Here is a 23,140-nt window from a genome sequence, read left to right as displayed (position 1 = left end):
GACAAATGTCCAGTGTGCCTCCAGCAAGTAAGTATGACACCATCAAAGACCAGGCACATATATTTTTTCCTGCTTTGAGAATACATCAGCAGTTGTTCACAACATTGTAAAAATACCTCAGTCAGTCATAAAAAAGAACAAACATATACAAATCTGCATCTGCAATCAAGTTCAATGTTTATTCTAAATAAACATAGACAGAAAATTACATTCCCTGAAACCGGTATTGTTTTTTTTTTTTTTATATATATAAAACAAAGCACATTAAGAATTCAGATTGCAACTACATCCATTTTCCACATGGTGTCAGTATCGAGTTGTAAATAAAATTGAGGTTAGACGTGTGACATCACTGCTGTTCCCACCGCTCACCAGCTGAGATGCTAGTTGGAGCAACAAACACTACCCTCATGCAAATACACAGATTGAGACCATCTGCGAAGAGTTTTAACATTTTGCAGTAATAATAATTTGTCACATTTAATAATTTGTTGCAACTGATTTTTGCAGTGTAAACAACCTTTTTGTAAAATTTCTTGAAGGTAAACTGATGTACAAAGAGCTGCTTTGTTGTTCTGAGGCAAATGCAGTCCCACATGGACCCACTTATTGTTTTTCAGTGTTCACTGAGGCTGCAAAAATAAGTTTTACATTTTTAAGTGTGACAGCAACATTGTTTTTCTTACAGAATCATCAATATTCTTCAGCATCAGTAGTCGGTACTGATTCATTTGCTCTTAAAACATATGAATCATAGTAGGTCACCTTACTATGTTCTTTCCTAAGTGAGGGCTTATTTATTTGTGCATATTTCACTTTCTAAACATGCCAAGAGCAGTCTGCTCCAGCAGCAACCAGATTAACAGTTGGAATGGAGTTCTGTCTACCTGAAGGCTGTGTGACCTACATTCATCTGACTCTCCTTCAGAGACAGGAGTGAAGAGCTAGAGACAAGGGCATGTCGACAGACAATGGCAAATATATTAATATGCAAACTCAGTATACTTATTCTACACAGAATGTTACATGCAAAATTCAGTGTTTTTTACACCTCCTTAGTACGAATTCACACATTATCATTGAAGTTATCTATTGTGACAAGCTACACAGCATTGGCCATGCTGACAGTTAACTCGTTATAAGCAAGGATATTTAATTTTCCTTTAATATCCTTTAGCATAGATTCCAACTTTTGTAGATAAGTTTGAATCCCACCCAGTTTCTCATCTTTCATCTCAGAAACATCAGTTTTGTCTTCTTTTTCTAAAGCAATAGTGACGGGATTGAGACTAGACATGAAATGTAAAACGTCACAGAAGAGCACAGAATAAACTAGTCTAAAAGTAGCCTAACAGGAGCAACCTCAAGTTGCATATTGGCAAAAGAATCTGATTTGGTTTGTATTTGTCTGCTGTGTGAACATAGCATAAAATTGTCTGCTGAACAATTTGTATTAAGATTCTTGGCATTAAGTAAATAACATTACTTAATCAGGCAGCTCTGATTGTGAAGCAGCTAAACCAAGGGAAATAAGATTTTTGGAAATGCTGAAAATATCCATGGTGAAGATTCACTCACCATTGCATGCATAATGCTGAAATAAGTAAATAACGGAAAAAGACCAGTAATACCACAATAAAAAATGACCTACTCCTTCCTTACATCGTATCAAATTGCTGCGATGTACGTCTACTTCCTTATAACTGTGATCCAAAGAACATCTTCAAGATATAGATGTGACCAGTGTTTCATAGAAATGCATGCAATAAGAGTTTGTATACAAACAAAAAATAATCCCTGCACCAATGTTATTAAACAGCTCAATTAGAGATTACATAAAACTTGAATGCATCCTTTTGGTAGCATAGAAACATTAAAAATATGCTAAAAACACTCCTAGCTTCCTTAATGTGCATACCTGAACATTTATTGTTCTTAAGAAGATAAAACATAAAGTATATATATTTTTTTATCCTGCCCCCTCATGCCCTTGAGCAAAGCTAACATAGCATCTGCTTGGCTTCATTGTTTTCTTTCCCTTTATTGTGCAAAAAGTAAAAAATGTTTAAATTTTGGATAGGAACTGTATTTTCTACGTTATTGGACTAAATATACATGTATATACATGTATATTTTACATGTGTATATACATGTAAAATATACATGTATATGCCTGCAGTTTAAAATAACATATAGACTGCAGAAAGTTTGGAAACCAACTAAATGTATACACATGTTGACATGTGTATACATGTAAAATATACATGTATAGTTTATAATTTTTACTTCATATCATTTTTCTTTCTTTTTCTTCAACCAGGAGGTCTCCAGCAGCAACAACTCAGCCTCCAATCACCAGAGTCTGTCTGCCTGGTAAGAAGTCTCATGTGATATCTCGGCTCTAATTAAGGTTTTACTTATCTGAGTTACATCTGACTTGGACGATCTATCACAGAATATGTCTTCCTCCTTTAGCACCCTAAATCACTCTTTTCTTTATTCATATTTTTTCTTTCTTTAACTCGCCTACGTGACAACTCTCACTTTTTTGCCATCTGTCTGCAGCCCCAACGCTGTGCTCCAGACAAGTTTGTCATCAACCTCATTAACATTGTTCAAACACATTTTATCAGGCAGCTCAGACAAAAAAACAAAAACAAAAAAAACAACTTGTCTATGCACATACAGTCTTGCAAATACACAGCTGTGTGTGTTACAGCAGCTCGTTCCAAGATAACAGCGAAACTCTCTGTCTTTCATCATATTTTTAACTTTAAACCGCTGTGTGAGAGTTTGTGAGCTGTGGTGTGTCCACATGTATGTCTAGATCTTAAAGACGTGTGAGAATCTATGGTTACGCCTTTAGGATTTTCTGAGCAGTCTGTAATACAATGTAGGTATACATGGGAAATACATGATTTAAGTTGCTCTACTTTTCTAAAGAAAAAAAAATCTTCTGAATTTTTTTGTCTTTTTATTATTGTACAGTTTCAACTTAAAACAACACTTAAAATGGGTGGTATATGTGTTCCAGGCACGTACTGCCATCTGATGGTGCAATCAAATAACTGTTACCTTCAGTTATTCTAAAATGTTTTATATATCAAACATGACTTAAAGAAAATTAACTTTGTAATCTAATGCCTTGAAATTGTGCCCCTGTCTCTTTGAGAAGCTCCTGTTCTTCATGATGCTCTACCTTCAGCAGGCCATCACATCAGTGCATCTCATCATGCCTTTAACCACCGTTTGACTGAGACGTAGTTTGTATGATAAAGATCAGCAGAAGCACATTTCAGCAAAGTGTTTACTAATTGTTACTGACGTTAGTCTGAAGGAACTGAGAGGGGGAAGTGGTGTTTTGTGAGAGCTGGCGATTAGGCACCCCCAAATGGAGCCTATCAAGGCATCAGAGAGTCAAAGGATTCCTCAAACATGGATGAAAGAATCAAACCAACTCCAAGTATATATAATTTTTTGATAGTTGTCAAGACATAAAGGCCCACTTTTAACTTTGGTATTGACCAACAAATCTGAATTTTGATTAAATATTGCAGCTGATGTCAGCAATGATGTCCATACACCAAGCAGAATACATTTGAAAGTATATATATTTATATATCTTTACTGTCAGAATATTGTTTTGATATTTGGGGCATCATCATTAACACTAAGTTATGTATTTTGTGTTACCAAAATATGGAAATTTAATTTAAAGAAATATTTAAAAAATAGTAATGAGATAGGTCACTGTCGACATAGAGCAATGCCTACTGACGTCTTTTGCTTCACACCTATTGGCCCTTCATGTTTTGCACTGTCAGGTCAGAACAAGAACAACAAACATGTTGAGTTTTAAAGAGCGAGGCGATTCACAATGAAACTGAGAACAGTGAGGGTTTTAAACATCAAATACCATGTTTTAAAAGAAACCCACTCGGGTCAAATGTGACGAAAACATAGGACAAGTGAAACTACAGAGTTGGGCAGTTCAGTAAAGGTTAGTTCTGTTTTCATACATCTTTCCTTTACCCTGGCTTCTGCAACATGCATCATTTAATTTCAGTCTCTATTTGGACCAAATTACAGCCAGAAGTTAAAAAAAAAAATTCTAAAAATTTGTCGCATATAATACAGATGCGACCAGTTTTCAGATAACTCTGGTTTGTAAAGCTTGAATCTTGTTGCTCACTTTGGATGCCGAGTATATTTGTGCAAAAGACTCTTCATTTTAGTGTTAAATGGCCCTGTGAGCATTTCATTGTTTTAAACAGTTTAAAAGTTCCCTCGCTTAGTGTTGCGATTGTGGACCGATGTGAGATCTGATGCTATCGAGTCTATCAAGGCATATATGCATCATTTATGAGTAATGTGAAGCGTGTGTGTGAGTGTGTGTGTGTGTTATGGGGAGGTGTTCCTGTGGTTCTAATTGACGTCAGCACGCCTGTATGTGGCTTCTGTTGACTTCCTGTTAAAGCAGATGGACTGAGTTTTCACTTCCTTCTTCAGAACCGCAGCTCATCAGGTGCTCATGAGTTTGACTACAAGAGTTTGTGTGTGTGAGCGTGTGCGTGAGCGAGCGTGTGTGTCTGGGTGTGCAAAGGAGTGTGCCTCATAAAGCTCCATGTTGTGAAATGTGACCTATTTTGCTGCGATTATGAGTTACATTTAGGAGCATTTTTTGTTTGTTTTGTTTTTATATGTTTTTACATTTTTAAATATATTACTTCGTTGATCATAACTGGAAACAAGAAATGAGATGCAAAACCCCAGACTGAATACGACTGTGTAACGCTAACAACTGATGCCTGCAGTTTAAAATAACATATAGGCTGCAGAAATTTTGGAAACCAACTAAATGAGCCATATGGTTAAAGTGACATTTTGAGCATTTTTACCATAAACGGTTTGATCTTGAACATTGCACAAGCCAGCTCCTTTCAGAAAACCTATAAAAACATTTTGGATTTTTTTTATAGCTTTGCAGCATTAATCTTTCATTACATTGTTTGCTCATGTTTTTCAATTTAATGATTTTTTTTCTCTCTCATTTTTATATTTTAGAGTCAAAGTTATTGTATGCATAGATTAATCTCCAAGACTTGCTGAACTTATTTTGGTTTTTATCTAATTACTAGTTGCAGAGTATTCAGAGGTTTTGAAATATTTGCTGCTTTAAAACTGCAAACAATTCCACTGCTGCAATTTAAAGTCTTCTTAAGTGTCAGATTGATTTGTATTTACTTCCACTTTATGGGGTAGTCTAAGCCAAACCGTCTCCCACTTGTTGCTGAGGCAGGTATCCAAATACCTGAGTTTTTTTTTTGTTTTTTGTTTTTTTGTTTTTGTTTTTTACAAATAAAGACAATGCATTGGGTTTGTGCTATAGCTTATACAGCCCCCCCCCAACCCACATTCACACAATTTCCTCTCAGCTAGATTTCATTCAGTTCTCATGATCTCAGACCACATCCTCACTGAAGGCAGCCCACAGTCACATAAAAAACACAAATTTACAATAAAGACCCCCCACACATCTACCCTTCCAGTTCTTCCTCTCTGCCTCTGTCCTCTCTTCTCTTATTTATTCCAACTTGTGTTTTTGCTACTTCTTGTTTTCATTCATCTTTTTGTTTTACTTCTCTTTGATTCGGGAGTTGCTAGACCAGGAAATATGAGGCAGGAAGAGAATATCGGATTGTTCCTGTTTTGCTGTCTCTCAGCTGTTGTAGCTTGATGGGTGGAAACCATGCAAAGACCAAGTGTGTGTGTATATGGGGAAAAATAGGATGCAGAAAGACAAAGGCCTATTGTCTGTCTCCACACACTGCACAGACTGACAAACTGATACATAACATGATATATGTAGTACATAAATATTTGAAATAAATGCAGGTGAAGCTGTGAACCTTACTTTACTGTTTTTGTACCAGATGTGTAAAATTCTTTAAAAGAAACTTAACTTTTATTGTAGTGCTATTTACACTAGCAAAACAAATAGAAGGTAACTTTAATGAGTGCATTTATTCTTTGAGCAAAATATTCCACTTTAAAATAGAATTTCCCATCATTTGTCGCTTCATTAGAAAATAAATGTCACTCAAGTTTTCCCTTGATACATTATTCACTTTTTTAAAGTGAATCGGAGAGTTGAGGAAGTTTTATTTAGTAAACCGAGACAAAACGTTTTGGATTACCAAATAAAAGTTCCTAACTTTTACCTCACCACTGTTCACAGTGGGGCGCTTGTAGAGGAGATTTTTTAAATAATCTGCCCAAAGAACACAATGGTAGTTTGTCATTGTTGGATCATGCAATAAAGATGCATTTGTTTAAAGGTTTCTACACATTGCTGTTAACAGTTTACCAGTGATTCCAGTTAGTATGCAGGTTGATGAGTGAGTTGAGACATTTGTTTTGAATTGGCTCTATGTACAGTACATTGATTACAGTTGTTAGGATTGACCCACCTATAAAATACTGACGGGGGTCATTGAGATGTGAGCCACTAAACCTTAAGGGGTTCATAAATTCTAATGATCATGAATCAAATCCAAATTACAAAAGATGGAAACTTTTTTCTTCTTTTATCCCAAGTTACATAATTTCAATTATGTAACATGCAGGCTGCATTCCCTAATCAGTTAAATGTAGGAGTTAAGGGGAACTTGCACAACCTGTAACAACAATGGATGAACTTCCATTTATAATATTTTTATTAAATTAATTTTGAGTGGAAAAACCCAGAGAATGCATTGTTTTCCAGTACATTGTCTGTTAAAGTTTCGGTATAAAATCTCAGAGCACCCTGTACACACCAATGTTGTCATGCCACATATCCAAAACCAGCAGAAAACCAGCAGAAATGGTCATCCCTCAGTTATAGCCGTGGACTTTCTCATCAGCTGGTGAGTTGGGCAGGAAAACTACAGCACTTCTTTCTCAGAAGATAAAGGCAGAAATGCCACAGATTAGATTGTGAAAGTAGATGTTGTCTAAGGGATGTCTGATGGATGTTGGGCTTTTTTGTAAAGGAAACTTTTTTAGAGCTGAAAAATTTTAACAATATTTACATCAGTTTTTGCAGAACTCTTTGCTAAACGGTTAGTGATGATAACAATAATAAAAATTATTTCCATCATTTCATCACAGTCATGCAGTTATGCTTTGGGCACACTCAAACAGGTTAGTAAGGTCTGCTCACACAAATGCTAAACATTTCTGCATAACAGACCGTCACAGTCCCAAAGCAGCTGTTTGGTCGTCACAGCAACAGAGGCAGGAAATATTCTGTCAATTCCTGCAGCATTTAGCTGTGAGAATCCCACCAAGGTATGACCTGACTTCCTGGCCATGTTGACCAATGTGATGAAATGTGATCATCCAGGATACATGTGATGTAAAGGCCCATTGAACTCACCAGACCTTTGTCACATCCACATCTTGTACGTCTGTGTGTTTGTGCATTTAGCTGACTGGTGATGTGGAAAGGGGTCAGAGAGTTGATTTTTTTTCATTCCATTGTGTCCTTCCATTGTGTCGATGTTTTCATATAAACCCAGCTGGCCCTAATGGCATCATCCCAAAAGGAAGCCGCCTTTGTTGTTTGATCATCTGGTCATAATAAATATTATTAACTTTGAAAGGTGTTGAGTCACTAAGGATATCTTGCGTCATAGCCTAAGAAATATTGTATTTAAATCTGCTGAAGTTTCCCAAAAATCAGAATTAAAATCAAAACTTGGCAAATTTTAATTACAAAAGGAATAAAAAGACAAGATTATGGATCAAATAACCCTGGCATTGCGTGCTCTTGCTGGATAAACAAGCAAGAGCCAATTTAACACAAAATTTGTGTGAAACACATCAAGTGATTAATAGTCACAGAAACTGGCATGGTTAAAAAAATAAATGCAGATGAAACGGCCAGATATCAACCGCAAAGCCCTCTCTCATTTATCTTCAGTTTTAAAAACACTTAAACAATTTGATAAATTTTCATTGAAAAAAAAAAATTTCTTACACTAATGTCTGTGGGTGGCAAACAATCTAAATGGCATTTTTTTGTTTTTCTCCTTTGTCATTGAAACCAAAACTGCCAACCTCCACTTGGTGAAAATGCACCACTTGGTGCATTTCCCCCCATTTTGTAAAAACAAAATGTTTTCTCTGCTCCATAGTTTTTAAAATAAACCAAATAGTTATTTAGTTTCACAATAAGATGCATTCTGTCATAGGTGTGCAGGCTCCGAACACTTCATTATAATAAAGGAAATAAAATTGTGTGTTTTGGTTGAAGCCTGGTGCAGTCCAAAGGTTTCTGATAGATTTAAAAAAAATGTTTTGCCAGTTTTAGCTGAAAGGGAAACTAGTTCTTTTTTGTCTCCATGAATTTTCTTGCAAAACTGTTCATACCATTTTTGACAGTGTGTTAGAATACAGCCACAAACTGTAGTTTATTTGGATAGTATGTGATGGATTAAGACAAACAATTGCAAAATTGCAAAGTAGAAGGGAAATATAACATGGTCTTGAACAATTTTTACAAAGAAATATCTAATAAGCAAGTGTATTTAACTCCCTCCAGTATAACAAAATTTAATAGAGAGCATACGTGTTTTATCAAACACTTTCCTGTAAGTACACTCTAGGGATTCAACCAGGAAACATTCACTTAAAAAAGGACAAACAAACTGAACAAGTTTGTTGCAAAGGACAGGACATTATATATACATATAAAAAAGCAAACAAGCTGACTTCTCACCTTTGCACAGTCAAGGAAACATTTGAAAGTCCTTTTCTCGTTCAAAACTGGAGAGTAAATAATTGTCTCCTTTTGTTGAGAATATTGATTTTTCAAATTTTCCTTAAAAGAATCTGAGCAGCAGGAGTGTTGGTAACTCTGAACAGAACTGGTACTTCTCATTTAAGTTGAAAGATAAATGGCTTGCTTTTATTGACAGTTATGCAAGCTGTGCCTTTATAGAATCTGACTAAAACTGCAAAGTCTCTTTATAAATGTTGTTTCAAAGGAGCCATAGACAGCCCTAAACTCCCTTCACCAAGCAGTGACCCAGTGCGTGCAGGAATGCACTGCTGAGGTCACAGAGATCAGGAGGGAGAGCCAGTACAACAGGAGGGATGAAAGAAGGAAAGCTATGCTGGGAGGGACACCAGAGATAAGTCATCTTTGGAAAGGAGGAAAAGTTGACTAAAAGGTGCTGCAGAAGATACGATGCAGAGGACACAAGAAAAAAGCTTTTAACATCATAATGTAGTCATAAGTCAATATTTGTTAACTTTAGTTGACAGTTTTGTGATTAAACAGCCAGCAGAACATATACCCAGATAAACTCTATCTAAAGAAAAATCCTACCTGTGTGCATGCTTTTTAACAGACTTTCTCACAACTGCACCAATACCAACATATGAGGCCAAAATGTAAAGATAAACGTATATTATTTAAAACAAATATGGTGCAGTGCAAAAGCCTTGAGTCAGTCCACATTTTTATTGATGTTTTGCTTCTATTGAGCCAGACTTTCTTGTAATCTTTCAAATTATATGAAGCAATAATTCTTTCAGGTGACACAAAATAAGCTTGAGTATAATATTGTCAATTTAAGTCTTTGTTTTTCATATCTGGCATCCAAGTCCATTGCATTTCCATGTCAGTTACCTCACATCAGCGCCTTTTTGCTCAGTGTATGCTAATCTTAATAATGGTTATTGATGGCATTTCCATGACGTTGGACACAGTGGGCAGACAAAACAACAAGAATGCTTCAGTTGTCACATTCCTTGACCAAACCATTAGGTCAAATTCAGAAGCATAAATTGTCCCTAGTTGAGGTGGTTTGTGGCTCTGCATCTTCTGTCAGAATGGTTAGAAAAGAATAAAATTATTTGTACATTGTTAAATGATTTGTGCTAACATATTAATGATAACCTTGCTTATAGTTGGTAAGTGTGGAGCTCTAAAAAAATGATTGTCTGTGCTATCAGTGCGAATTTGATGCTTGAAAATCAGCTGATTAGAGCCCTGTACTCCAAAAACAAGCTACAGGATTTTAAAGTCACTGGTTCTGATGACGTCAGAAGAAATTGCGTTCTCCATGACAGATTTATTGAAGATATTCTGCATTTTGCTGCAAACACTGAAGGACCCAATCTTCCTGAAAAACTACTGTCTGTTCTGTCCTTTCTTGTAGACGGCTTCATTGTTGTGTCTACAGTTCAGTCTGTTTCCAGGTGAACGCTGAAGTATTTGTACTCCTCCACCACCACAGTGTGCTCATCAAAGTAGCACAGTTCTATACCGTAGTGAGAATGAAGGTAACACTAAGCCAGATTTGTTGGTTGCATCATTCAGCAACGTTTTTGACAAGTTGTTGGTCAAGAATAAAACCAGAAAGGCAGAGATTTAGATTTAAAGCACACACTTGTAGCTAATGGAGGAGCATAAGCATCAGATTTCTGCACTCTAATTTAGGTTTTTCAGTTTACACTTCAGAAGCAACGCTGCTGTGCCACAGCCATCTGTGTCGGTGATGTAATGCCGGTAAAGTTTCAAGGTCGGGTGTCTATATATGCATCTGTTCGATAGTGTGACGGTGTAAGCATGTTTACATGTAATAGATATGGTATGCACAAACATCTCTTTCCATTTCTCAGCTCACAAACTGCTCTGCACGTACACCACGTAGGCTGTTGCCATGGCAGCGGCATGCTCCACATCTATAGTGTCTCCTTGTCTCTCCCCTGTGTTATCCAGGTGTCCCAGCACTGAGAAATCCACACTCCTGGCTCTGTTTCCCTGTTTGTAAGCAGCTTAAAGGTCTCGGTATTTCTGTGTCTGGGTGTCTAATGATCCTAAGCCTTTTTACTACTTCCCGACAGTTACTGCTATATTACATTACATTATACAAGAGAGTAGCAACCTCATTCTATTTTGCCAAAGTTGCTGTTTTATTAGTTGAAATAGGATTTTTTCTTCTTTTTTAATAAAGACATATCCAGGCAGACCTGCCATGTTGGCAGGCTTTGTAAAGAGGTTAAAGCTTTCAAGATGCAACTTATGTCATCATGAGACGGTTAGTTTTCTCATAAGGGAACTGTTTGGACAGCTGACAGGAGAGGGTGTGATATCTCAGGATTACATTTCCCCTCTGATTTACTGCAACCGTTCCTTAGACAGGTATTTACATCAGTTGACAAGATTTATTCCTCCATGTTTGCCTGACAGTGAGAGAGATCCTTCTACCATCTTAATTTGTGCCACATTCACAAGGTGAAGCACTCATGTTGCAGACATCCGTGCTTGTCAGAATGTTTACTACATGGTTTGTGTGTTGTATATCCATTGGTCCTTACAGGTAGCTTCTAGTTAGAAGGAATGAATCAGTGCTAACATTGTTAAAATTATGTTTGCCAGGACGTTGTTTTTGTTTTTATCCTGGATTTTTAGTATTATTCGTATCTGTGTTTTCTTAGTTTTTCTTAGTTTTTATGAGATTAACTTTGCTTCTCTTTTATTTTATTTCAGTCATTACTTGCTATTTTACTTAGATTGTTGTTGTGGTTAGATTTGTCTCCCCAGTTCACCGTTTTCTACTTTTCCTCACTCCTTTGTGCCATACTCTCTCACTTCCTCAGCCTGCCGTCTGCTCTCTCCTCTCATAACTGCAACCTGTTTGTAATCAGCCCCAGACTGTTGTTCCAGTATTCACTCTCTCAATTTTTAACCACCTTTCATTCACTCTCTGCTGGTTTCTCCTGTTTAACTCCATGCACACAGTTCCCATGACTTCCTGCTCTTGGTGTCATCCTGGTCGTTTTTCTAAGTTCTTATTTTATTTATATTTTCATTGGATCATTTATTGCTTCAGACTGTCTGCATTTGGGTCCCCACCAAACAATATATCACGACAGGGTAATTTTTTTGATAGTCCATCTTAACCATGAATTAAAATTATTAAAGGCACAGTTTCACTAAAGCCGCAACACATTTTCGGTAAATGACTAAGCTAAGGTAAGGTATCTATAAAAAAAAAACCCAGCTGTGGAACAGTAAAATATGATAGTACAGAGCTTAAACAGGCTATCCCCCCCTGGAAAGCAGCTCCTTGGCAAACATGCTACACGTGGTTAAAAAGACATTAAACTGCAGAAATGTCATGGCAGAAAATCTAAACAGTTTTGAAACATTACATTCAAACGTTAGTATAACTCATAAGAGAAATGAGCCAATGCCTATCTGGGACATATAGTAACACAGTTAATAACTAAAACAGGAAAAGCCCTAAAATGGGTCGTATCCCATTCTAAGCACTATTTCATATTGATATAACACTGATACGCAACTTTACCATATTTATCTGTAGGCCCAGTTCAATCATTACACGGGTCAATTTAAGCACACGTGTATTTTGGACTGTCTTTAGCTTCTTCCACACTGTTATAGCAATATAGTGAAATGGCATAAAACTACTTTGAAGTTTGAGAGGATATGTTGAGTTTAGGTATAGCTGACTATTTGACTATGATTAAAGTATTGCATTGAAATAGACATATTTTCCCACTTAAAACATCTAATAAAAATTAATAAATAAATTGCAGTTGCATATTTTCAGTTGATATTTTGCATAAAATCAATCATTCACATTTTATTTGTACAGCACATTTCAGCAACAAGGCATTTAAAATGGCAACAATGTGTTAAAAACTATTGCTACTTGAATGTCAGCCTCAACGCTAATGCATGAGTGACTGAATTAAAAAACAGGTTAAATAATTTTGTTTACTACAGAGCTTGTCAATAAGGTTCACAGTGGGGGAAAAAAAGTGCCCTACACTGATTAAACCATTCTATAACTTCTAAATTTCAAGTCTTGTATGTGGAGCCACATTTACCAAACATTTGGGATAAATTGATGTAGAGGAATGCATGCATCTGCAGATGATCTGACACAAACATGCATGCAAATCAAGTCTTTGATTCTTCCACGAGTGTCCCATGCAGACACCTTTCTGTCCATAGAAGGAAGTGCAAGCTGGGCCGGACTATGATACCAATGAGGAAACGGCCCACTGAGATGATAGTGACTTCCTCACACACACGCACACTCAAGCGCATGCACACCCGCAGAAAGGCACATAAACAACCAGCCTCCCGTGGAAGCTTTTTCAACAGCAGTTCACCCATCTTTCTCTGAGGACAAATGAGTTCCTTTGGTGTGACAGGGAGACAAAGACCAGACAGGGACTGACCTGCGTCACAAAACTCAGCATGAAAACAGTCTTTTATTACCCCATTCACCATTCATTCACTGCTGCTGGCTAGTTCACAGGCAGGTCTTAAACCTGTCTTTACACAACTGGTCTTTGTTGTTAAGTAAGTTGCGGGCTGTCTCCTAAAATGTTTGATCTTGACCATGTTGCTCAAGTTTCTACGAGCTTGTCATTGGAAGATGTTTTTTTATTATTATTAAATATTAAATTAGCCTTCAGAAAGCTCTGAATGTAAATTATACATCTGGAGCTCTGCATTTGCAGACCCTCCATCTGTAAATACATAACATGCTGGAACAGTTTTACACCAACGAATGAAATATAAAAAGCATGTTGTTCTTCAACATTCTGCATTTTTAAATATGTCTCCCAGACATTTTGACATAAATTCCAAATGTAAGATTAGCATAGGCTGGCATGTAAAACAAAGTAAACTATTAGTTAGCTTATGGTTTTTACATTTAAAAAAAATTAAGAGAAAGTTTTTGAATAAAAAAAAAAAAACACCAAAATGGTTGTTTACATTACCTGCAGAGTTCTATAATACATACTTTGATGGGCCTTTGATGGACCTTTAATTGCAATTACTTACAAATAATTGCAATTAAAATTAAACTGCTTTGAACAATAATAATGTCCTTGTTTCTATAATGACAAACCGATATTTCTCTGCAATTAAGACTGGACTGAAAGGTGGTTGTAAGTCAATAAGCTGATGCTATTCTGACCACATCACTCATCAGAGATAACCTGCTGAAAGTTTACAACAATGTCTAAAAACATTATCTATAATTAGTGTTTCACGAATCTGGAAAATGGGACAAAATTATCATGACATAATTTTGTATCAATATCTTATACTGCCGGTTGGCAGCAAGGCAGGGCTGTCATTTAGGCATCAATCTGCTTCTCTTTCATCTATCAGAGTTGGTATTTTAAACTCAGCAGGGTTTAATAGGCTTTTGATATTGACAAGAATATATATATATATATATATATATATATTTTTTTTTTTTTTTTTTTTCACTTTTTATCAGGGAAATGCTTGATCCATTGGCCCAGCTACTCTCTTGGCACGTATTTTAGCTTTAAAGAGAAAGTCAGTGAAATGGTTGTAGCTGTAGGTTTTACTTCCTTTTTGCAAAGAAATTATTGGCCTAAGTTCTTTTGAAGCCTCTGAAACCACTGCTTTTTTTGTCAGACCTTCATTGGTTTGTTATGCAAGTTTCACCCTAGACAGAAAAAAATGTCTGTCAAGTTATTTATAAGATGTAACAGTTAAAAGTCTTGATATAAGTCCTCACAAATTGCTCCAGTGTTTAGAGAACAATTAAAAAGTCTACATGTTCAGATAAGGCCTCATTCCTTTCTGAAAGGGGATAAAGATGTGCACTTAGCCAGTCACTTTCCTTTTCAAGCTTTTATTGTTTTATTACTCACTGTCAGTTTAACAAAGCAGCACAAAGAGTTCAGAACAAAATGTGCCGGCTGTTGACCAAATCGGTGACTTTCATACCTGGGTAAACACTTCAGACTTTACTTAAACCTCTTAAGCGTTAAGTGGTATACAGTGTGTGGAGCTGGATTGTGCAGGGTGTCCTGCTGTTTAAAGAGGAGCTAGTTTTGTTCACTCAGTCTGTAAGAAGAGTCTGTTCTTGGAAAAGACGTGATGCTCTCTATTTTGGAAAAATGAAATTGATGACTAGCGTTTGCTTAATACTGGAATGTGTAGGTTATTAGACATCATGCTGGCTCTCTGATATGTCCATCACCAACATATTAACATATATTTTATTATTAAGAATAACTACAAAGCTGCTTATTTTTGACTTTTTCTGTTATTCTTTGAGTTAGGTTTTATCAGAAATAACATCATGGCAAAGGTCTTTATCAAACTTTGTTGGCTGAAGGGCAAAAAAAACAGCCTCGTAAAACACTAACTCATCTCAACTGAAGTGAAAAGTTTATTTTATTAAAATTATTTAAGCATACAAAGGGGGTTATAACTTGACTATGGAATCATTCTCCATTTTTGCACCTCTAAAACTATTTTGTGACGATGTAAGATTTTTTTGGTAAATCCTTAAAAATCATTTTCTCACATATATTATCAGTTAATTCTGTCTCTTATTAGTGAGGATGTGAATTAAGCATTTGTGTTTCATGTTAACTGTCCAAACATACAGGAATAAAAAACCTCCTTTGACAATCTGACCTGTTTTGCCAGTAGCGGCTTGTCTTTCTCAAAACAACGTCCACACTTCTTTGAAAAACTTCGACTGTGGATGAGCTGTTTTCAGTGAAGAAGCATTCCAGTGAAAAGCAGGCCCCCACTGTTGAGTGTGCAGCAAGATTTAAAAGAAAGGTAGAAAACTTTAAATGGAATACTCTTGTGTTGTCAACACAGGTGTCCCGAAACAAAAGATGAATCCTTTTGTGCGAACTGAATGTTTATAGTGCTCATGACCTCCATAATCGGTGATTAATGTTTCCTCATCAACAAACATATTTTCAGATTTTTTTTCTGATTTAATTAAAAGGGTTGGGGTTAATCAGTTTAATTGCGCCTGAACACTGTGTCTCGCTTGGAAAGGGGGAAGTGTCAAGCTCATTATAAACACCCTGTTTCTGCGTTGGTGATTGACCAGGGGTCGTGTTTTACTCTCTTCAGCTGTTGGTTGAATGTTCGTCTCTCATTCTCACACCATCTCTACAAAGCATGTTTATAAGTTACAAGTGACCTGTTGTTTAATTTTCCAGTTTGATTTTGCAGTTGTGATTCAGAACAATGATTCTTTCAGACATGTCCCCAGAAGCACTGTGGCCTAATAAAACAGCATCTGACCAGCTTTACTATGTCCAATTGTCCCAAGTTAGTCATTTGTGGTCCAGCTTCAGCTTGTTTCCCCCACCAATTTTCACTATTAATATATTTTTTCTTTTTCGTGGCTTTACGCATGTAAACATTTTTTTCAAGCATAAACTATAATAAAAAATGTAGAAAAAGATGGATAATTGTGAGCAATCATCTCTTTGTTATTTGTGTAACTTTAAATATAATTGTTTGACAGTTTTTTCAGTTTTTCATTTACACTAGTGCTATCAATCGAATAAAGTAAGTCACAAGCGAGTGTGATGTAACGCACACTCTCAGCGCATCTATCAAGACTGATTGCAAATTAGTCACAGAAGTTTTGATTATATTAAGGAAACAAAGTATAATGAATGAAATGTAACAATTGGGTAAGCAGGACAGATGTAAAAGGTTGAACGTGGGCTCATTTTTCATGTCTTTGTTGTTTTTGTATTCATTGTTTTTCTTTTTTTTTTCTTTTTTTCAAAGATTATTGTTGCTTTAGTAATGAATAACACCATGCAAAATGATGCCAGGCTGCATTTTCTTTTTGTCTACACTAAAATAATTTCTGAGGTTCTTCCTGTTTCTGCCCTTCTTAGCCGTAAAAAAATAAAAAAATATATTACCAATATGACCAACCAATATTAATAATCAACATTGGTTTATACCAATGCAGATAGCGATATATCATGCCCCATATAGAAATACCTGAAACAAAGAGCAAAATAACTACCAAAACAATACCAAAGCCTGTGCCTTAAAAAATTATGGCATTAAAAGGAATTTGCATTAATGTGCAATTAAAATAACCTTTTACCAAAAGATTGTCTAATGCAAATATAAACTGTAAAAAAAATCAAATAAACTTTATTCTAAAGTTTATCATTCAATACATTTTATGAGAAAATCTAAAATAAAGGATCTTAATCAAGCTAATTCTGTTCCATTTATATCTTATAAAATACTTTGATAGGAAAAAAATTACACATCTTACTTATGCTTGAAGATGTTTCATATTACTGCCTTTCATCCACAGTTAATTAAACTGAATCATCTATTGCCACTAATTGATGGACACTTTATTCTTCTGTTGCAAGTTCCCACCACTTCTCTTTGAAATGAAAGAGAAGAGGGAGGTTGTCAGGCCAAGCAAGATTCCCTTACAAACTTGATTTATTTCTTAACTGAAAGTAACTATTGCATAATATTTAATACATATTTTTGCTTTGTGTCATCAGTAAATCGCGTCACTGTTGTATAGTTCATGGCATCCTTCACATGAGATGACAAACACAGCTAAGCTCTTATTTTAGCGCATATGACTGCTGCTGTAGCCACCGGCCCAAAGTAGAAGGCTTGGTGGGCCCAGCTTGTGGGTTTAATATATCTGGTCACAGTTGACTGTGTTACTGTTTACACATACCATTTAGTCTCTTGTATGCAATAAGGAGGACACATTACAAGTATTAGTTTCCAAGATCACTTACAGACACTTGAAATAAACTACAAGTCACGGATTCTCAAAAGATTCATGACACCATAAATATGGCATTATATCTATCATGTACTTTAGATGCACAGAGGTCATGAATTTTGTGGTCTGCTTTGACTTGTGTTTAATGAAACAGGATCATATTGTGACATTGATGTCTCTTCTTTCTTTATAACTCCCCACTAAACAATAGATTAATTAGTTTCATTGAAGTTCTCATGAAAACTTGGGGACAGTCTTAAGAAGATCAATAATCTTGGTCTAAAGCTACGCTTTTAATGCAGACCTCCATGGTTACTAGTGACCAGTGTCATAATGAATGAGCTAGAAGGCTACTGTAAAGATAACAGGAATCATAGTTTAAAATCTGTATGTAAAAAATTAATACACCCCCTCCAAAAAATGTATAGGTCTCATGCAAAAAAAATCACTGTTCTGTGCATTCATGAACAATGCTTGATGTCTTGCAAAAGTAAGCACTTTATTTTTCTTACATTTCATCATGTTAATGCGTGTGAAGTACGAATGAAAAGTATTTTTCAAATAAAAAAATTTATAAAATCATGATTTTTGACTGTTACATGATCTAACAACTGTAGAGGGCCGACGCTAATGTCTTAGCTTTCTGTTGCTGTTACATTTCCATATGCTATTTTGTTTTAAGTTCAGGGAATGGCTTAAAAAACTCTGTAGAGTCTGAACCTGATGCAGAGTTGTTAGTTTGAAAAAAACAAATGATCTGCAAATCAAGGGTTTTAAGTCTCCATAAAACAGGAGAGCTATCATAGTACATAGTCTAAAATGATAAAAAAAGAAGTGGGAAAAAATAAGTGGGGTTCCTTAGTCAAAAGGGTCATCATTCAAAATGTATCTTCATAAAGAAAAGAATGGCAACCACCCGTTTTTATTTGTCCATTAGCTTTTACTTGTAGGGCTCTGCAGCACTTGTGGTTGGGCAAAAAAGTAGAACAAATTAAAATTAAATGGATGCTTTGTAATAAGTAAGAGCAACCAGACTGCATATCTAAACATACCCATCATCTTCACTGCTATGTGTCACATCGCGGAAACATAAACAGCATTGACAGTACAATCGGGAACTTCTGCCCACTGTTTAATCATTCCAGTAATCGACTCTGTCTCATTGACTGTTGCTGTCCGGTAGCACTGACTCTCTACTTTGCAGTGTCGCATGTGTACAACTCAGGCGCATTCACCTCCAGCAGTGTACTCCAGTCCACAGGTCTGTGTTTTTATTGGCTGCCTCGACAACACCTTGCATCATCAGGAGAAGCTAGGAATACGTCTGAGATCATGCCGTATGTGCGAGTCTGACATAAGTGTGTGCACACTGTGTGACAGATGTGGGTAGATGTGCGTGTTTGTTTTCAGGGCTGAAGTGACGAATTTCACAACGTTCCACCAAAAACTGCCTGTTCTCCTGCTCTGCTCAGATCTGCTCGTTGTTTATGTGATGCAACTTGGAGACAAGGTGACGTCACCTTCAACAAAGCTTCTATATCATACAGGTTACAACAAGCATGTGTGTGTGAAAGCACAAGTCACTACGATATAAATCAGCTTACTCCCTAAGTAACTGATATGTTAGAGGAAATGAAACAGCTTGTTTTTAATAGTTGTGGAGACCAAACCTGATTTCTTCACACCCCCCGTTCAACAGAATTATTTGAAAAAATGAATTTAGATTAGTGGTTTAATGCACCTGGATCAAGTGATGGCTCATTAGAAGGCCTCAGAAGAACGTTGACATGCTGAAAAGGTTGTTATTTTCAGCAGGGAGAGAACTAAAACATGCAGGATGCCGGCCCTCGAGGACCCACTTTGGGGACCACTGCTCTAGACAATAACTTACAAATTCTGTTGTTTTACATGTCAGCCAAGTTTCTTCAACTATGAAAAACATATTGAGTTACAACAGAATTTAATTTCCACTTGTAAAAATGTATTTTTGATTCAAACTTATTTGATTTGATTTGAATGGTTTGTGCACAATTCCGTACTTCTCCTTTTCCAACACCAACAGAAGCACAAAAGTAAAATATTATCAAAATATGTCAAGATTTAACTAGAGGCATGATTGATTACATTCATCCATGAGTGATTTTGTGCATCTTTTGTGCATCTGTTGGAAAAGATGATAGCTTATCTTTGTTAATGTAGCTGAACTCTTATTTTTAGATATTATTGAACTTTTTGGAAACTAAGCAATTTCCAGTCCTTTTCTTTAATTCTTGGAAATTTTTCTTTGTTTTTTTTCTGTGTGGTGTGTGATTGATGACTTGGCTACAGCAAAAAAATAAAATAAAATCCTCAGACATGCAGAGAGAAATAAAAAAGGCTGTTAGAGACTTTTGCATTCTTACACTGGAAACTTGTTGCGTAAGAACTGAGCTTATTATCACAACGTGTTAGAAAGACATTCTAAAACCATTACTAAAGTGGTTTTCTTTGTTTCTTTGACTTCTAATTTCTAAGTCATTTCAGGATTCTCTGAACAACTTTAATACTTGCATTATAATCAGTTGTTGGAATCTCAAGTTGTCTTATTTTTAGAGTTTGAAAATTGTCCTGTTTTGTTTTATAACTGGCCCCATGCCTCTGTTTCTTATGTTCTTTCTAGTGGCTGATTGTAATATATTCAGGCTACACATGTTACAAAAATGTTCCTTCCTTCTACTTGCTCATTTGTAATTTAGAGACAGCATTATATAGATGTGATTCTCTGCGGACTTGCTTTAAAGTGCTTTATATTACAGTATGCATGTTACCAGCTCTAATTTCAGTTGCCAATAAAATTAAACCTTTTCCCCACAGAGTTGGAATCCATTTTTAGTCAAAATTTGTGTGGGTGAGGAATGCCAAAATGTAAGATTTCCTTTAGGAAACATAATGTTTTAAATAAATTTGCCACCCATTCAGCTGGCTTTTTAAAAGTCATCCTATTTGAAAGCAAAGGCCAAGTCTCTGTCCATGGTGAGCCTTGTTCTGCTCTGCTGGCCTCTGGCTCTAAGCTGCTGCTGAAGTGCTTAAAGTGGATTTTTACAATTAACTAAATGTCAATAGTGGTTTTATTGATTGACTAATATGCCTTCAGTCATGTTAACTTGACTCTTGTTTTTTTTTGTTTTTTTTTTTTCAGATTTGTATTAGCTGCCAAAGTGTTACTTCTCGAACTAGGATATTTTCTTCACCTTAGCAATTAAATCTGACTCGTAATGATTGAATGTCAGATGCTACTCGACATATTTGTTGCCTTTTGTATTTTATTAACTCTTCTGTCTGCTCTGCAGGCTGATTATGTAATTCCTGCCATCAAAATGCTGCAGACAGAGTCACTGCAGTTCATCACTGAAGCAGTTTCTGAACAGTTTCTAAGTCAGTGTCTTGTTTCCATTGCATTGGACCACATAGAAAATGTTTGACTTGTAAATAATCAATATTGTCCGATTGAATACTTTGGATCTCCTTTGGAGAGTACCAACATTTAACGCTTTAGATTACATTGACCATAGAACGCGCGATGGAAAATAGCATTGCACAAAAATCCACAAAACACCATTCCAACAGTGAAGTTCAGAAATGATTTATGTATTTTTACAGTTAGCTAAACATTAAATGTAAAAGTTAGATCTAGTGTGGTAATTCTGAGATCCAGTTTCTACTGAAATAAGAGTACTGAAATGACACACTACACTCGTCAGTGTCATAAACAAGCTGCCATGCCAAGTGCTGACCCTACGCAAAGCTCTTCATGGCCGCTGGCACATACTCCTGCATCTCCTAGCCAAGGGAGATTCACAGATCAGCTGTGGCAAAAGAATCACTTCACCTCTTTGTGTGTGTGACTGTGTGCTTGTCGGCCCACAAGCCATAACGACAGTTTGATTTTACTTTAGATTTTGTTCTTCACTGGGATCTGTAAACAGAAAACATGGCAATATCTCTGCATCTTCTCAGAAGAACTGACTAACCCCAATGCCAAAAGCAATTTACAAAGACCACAAAATCTTTTCCCAGATGTTTTCTTTCTTTAAACCAGATCTCTGAGCGGTTAGCAACCTGTCTTTGTTTATGAGTGAAAAATATACGAGCCACGCACTGACTTTGTGCAAGACAACTCGCAGAATATAAAAGAGTTTAACAACTATTGAAACACTTCAAAACTGTGATGTAAAGTTACTTTTTAGAATCAAGGACTGACATTGAGATTTTTTGAAATTGTATGAGTTTATTGTCTTGCTTAACTCTGATAATTATCTGATTTGGAAATATGCTGTAAACTAGATTATTTCTGACTGCAGAGATCATTGTGATTGCTTGAGTTTTTGAAACTATCTTTTAAAGTCTGTCAGTCATTCCTGGCTTTTTCCAGTTATACCATCCTTTTCTTACACAACATAATTACGGACTAGCTAAAAAACATATTTTCCTTATCAGAAGAAAACAATACAAGTTTGACAATCTGTCTTGACTTTATCATTTTTATTTTCATATGAAGCCAATTCATTTTGTTACTCATTTTAATTAATTAAGAAATAGGAAGGGATTTTTTAATTACTGTGCCGTTCAGCTGAACATTTTTGTAAACTGCATCATCAAAGTTACTAAAATAGAAAGGAACCAATAAAGTATCAGTACTTATATTCCTTGAACCTGTTCAAGCTCAAGGGCTGTGAATGCTTAGCATTTTATAGGCATTTTCAAAAAGCCAGTTTACACATAGAATAACTATAACTTGTAAGCATATCCCCTATAACTCAGAGTATTGTTACATTGAGTTGTTAGTGGTGTGTTTCCAACCCACCACTTCACACTAAATGGGGCTCACTTCCTTCTTTTAGTAAGAGGGAAAATGTCTTCATAGAAAAGGGCTTAATTGTTTATAAAGTAAGCTTCCTCTTCCCGTTTTGCTATCCAAACTATTTGTATTCATGCAGTGCTTGCTCTTTACATTTTATTTTATTAAAGCTGCTTTCATTTTCACAGCTTTGCACTGTAGCTTTATTTACGGACTGGAAGCATGTCAGCTTAAAATTGAAAGGTATGTCAATCTGTGTTAGGAAAGCTAAAGGCCGATAAAACCAACAATATGTTTATTGGTGCTATTTAATTCTGATATGACGTATTTAGCTCCAATAAACAAAAATATTTACTCCAGGGCGATTGACCAAAATAAACAAGCCCTACCGAATTCCACTCCAGTTATTTTCCTAATTTGTTTTTGTGTCCAACTCCATGCCAGGTTTTGACTGCACCCTGCCACAGAAAGAGAGAGCAGGTTTAGAAAGCTGGAAGCCTGCACTCTGCAAGTATTTGAATTATGCCATTGACGTCAGCACAGTCATAAAGTAGACGGCTGCCCTTCCCCTGAAGTATTCCCCTGCCAGCAGGCCTGCTCAGCTCTGTGCAGATGGATTCAAACGCGCTCTGCTTCACAGACAGGCCCTTTTGTTTGGGTATTTGTGGAGCTTTTCTCCCTT

The 23,140-nt window shown here is 36.1% G+C and overlaps 1 protein-coding gene across 1 annotated transcript in view; it reads left to right on the top strand.

Moving 5' to 3' along the window:
• The first annotated feature begins 6 nt into the window (after window positions 1–6).
• Window positions 7–23,140, top strand: part of pde4ba (phosphodiesterase 4B, cAMP-specific a) — a 52,046-nt gene continuing 28,912 nt past the window's right edge. The window contains exons 1-2 of the mRNA XM_007550897.2: window positions 7–27; window positions 2,321–2,373. The gene's annotated coding sequence lies outside the window, so the exon portion shown is untranslated. The remainder of the gene's footprint in view (window positions 28–2,320; window positions 2,374–23,140) is intronic.

This window comes from Poecilia formosa, unplaced genomic scaffold, assembly GCF_000485575.1.
Source record: "Poecilia formosa unplaced genomic scaffold, Poecilia_formosa-5.1.2 Scaffold38, whole genome shotgun sequence".
Classification (NCBI taxonomy): Eukaryota; Metazoa; Chordata; class Actinopteri; order Cyprinodontiformes; family Poeciliidae; genus Poecilia; species Poecilia formosa.
Note: the sequence above shows the minus strand (reverse complement) of the source record. Positions and strands in the feature narration are given on the sequence as shown.